We start from the raw sequence: 2317 nt of genomic DNA on the forward strand, positions 1-2317 counted from the left end.
ACTGCTGTCGGCTTACATGTTTATTTTGGTTCTGACTAATACTGTGTACTATTTACAGGTACACAATATTAGTTTGGCGTGAGGTTTGGAAGGTGTCTCAGCCCTCCAACCTTTGGGGGGGAGAGTTCCATGCCTTTCTCAACGGAGCGAAACTCACCCATGGCATCACATCACATGATCAACCTCATTCCCGGTGTAACACCTGAATGAATAAATTTCATTCCCACTAATCGAGTCTGATCGTGTTATGATTCTTCACACCGCACACCTCGCACACACACAGATTTAATTTGTACCCCGACCCACGCTGCCATGGTATGGGGGGTGGGGGGGGGGGAGGCAGAGAGGGGAAACTATGTGTAATCGCCGCGGGAGCGGAGAAAATCACTGCTTGTTCATAATCAATCTGGTGCTTCTCTGGCGGCTCCTTTCACGGCTGTCTGGAAAAATAATCAGCCAGCCACCCTCCTCTGCTCCTCTCCCAGCGACGACGTCGGAGCCGGGACGAAAGGCGACGGGAAAATGTTTGCGTTCCGCCACGGCGTAAACGTGGCTAATGTGGTGGCTCAGAGAGTGGGGACCGCCGTCACACGTTGGTCCCGTCTGCCACCAACTTCCCCCACGACCAACTCAGTCAGGGAAGAAAAGCCTGCTCTGATTCCTGTGGTGTATTTATTGATCATAACACTGGTTTTTGATATGCGCCGAGAGAAGGAGGGATCTCCCCCTGAATTTCAATGAGGGCTTTCTGACGAACAAACAGAGCGTGGCGTATCATCAAGAGCCTTTTCATATTGGACGGGGAGCCCACGCGTGATGTTCTGCGGCTTCTGCTTTGTTCTTTTGTGAAAATGAATAAATAGTCGTTATTAGAAATGAATGTGTTATTAGAGTGAATGTATCTACTCATCTTTATCAACTGACTCTTCTTTTTCTCTCACTCTCTATCTCTCTTTCTATCACTCTTTCCAGTTCTTCAGTTATCTTTTTCACGGATTAACAAATTAGATATGATGTTCTTTATCAACTGACTCCTCTCTCTTTCTCCCTCTCCCCCTCCCACTCTCTCCCCCCCCCCCCCTCTCTCTCTCTCTCTCTGTCTCACCCCATCTCTCTCTCTCTCTCTTTGTCCGTCCCTTCGCTTACCTTTACTTAGGATTACATTTTCTTTCATTTGAATATTGAGTTGACCTTTCCTGTGAAGATTACCTTTACTGTGTTGTGCGAGGGCTACATTGATTCTCCCATCTCTCTGATGGAACACACACGCAGCCGGTTTGTTATGCAACGTCTTGTGCATGTTTGATAGCCGGACAGTACCAATCTAAGTACAGGGTCCGTAGACCACCTCCAATGCGAAAATAAGATCTGTCTTTATAGGGGTGTCATTTTCTGAATGAACACAAACATCCGTCCGATTTTTTTACAAAGTGACTAAAAAGTGATTCTGGGAACTAGGACAGCAGCTAATCAATATGGGGTTAACTTAACAAATTAATCCACACATAGTGCTGCACAAGCAAGTTTCATAAGATCAAGTGGGCAGAGTAGCTCTCAGAATCCGAGAACAAGCTTGGCAGATATTGTATTGTGTTGGCGCTTGTCAAGTTCAGAACAGGTGTGCGTCGAAAAACGAATGGGTAAAGTGAACCACAAAGTGGCAATATGTGCACGATGAGGTACATGTGTAAGCACCATGGGGCACGTGTGTGTGCACCACGGGGTACATGCGTGTTTGTGCACCATGAGGTACATGCGTGTGCATCATTACATACATGTGTATGTGCCCTATTAGGTACATGTGTGCGCACCATGAGGTTTATTGTGGGATATTGTTCAGAGCGACTTGTATGAATGTTGTGTCTCTGGTGAATAAAGAGGTTTACTACTAAAGTGGGTGAGGATAGTGCAGTGGTTAGGGTGTTTGACTCCATGCTACAAGGTACTGGGTTCGATCCCCAATGTCCTCATTCCACGACCAAGTCAGCTATCATTGAGCAAGATGCCCGACCAGACTACTTCCGGCTCCAATCGGTTCTCCATGCCGCTGGCCCTCAACGCAGTCCCCCTGAATGGTCTGCCACCGTAGAAAAACCCAGTTCCGGTGGAGAGGAGCGTTAGGGGAAAATAGGAACAGGATGTCTGACAAGTTCAGTTTATCTTTCTAAATGACTCCGAGACCTGGACTGAGTTTTCTCGCCAGTGGATTGATTTGTTTTGGTGCGTTTATGTCTACCTGAGAAAGTAATATGTGAAAGCAACGAACAACGTTCTCTCTTGCTTTCTTTACTCAATCAGACGACAACTCGACTCTGTT

This window comes from Gadus chalcogrammus, chromosome 1 (genome assembly GCF_026213295.1).
Source record: "Gadus chalcogrammus isolate NIFS_2021 chromosome 1, NIFS_Gcha_1.0, whole genome shotgun sequence".
Lineage (NCBI taxonomy): Eukaryota > Metazoa > Chordata > Actinopteri > Gadiformes > Gadidae > Gadus > Gadus chalcogrammus.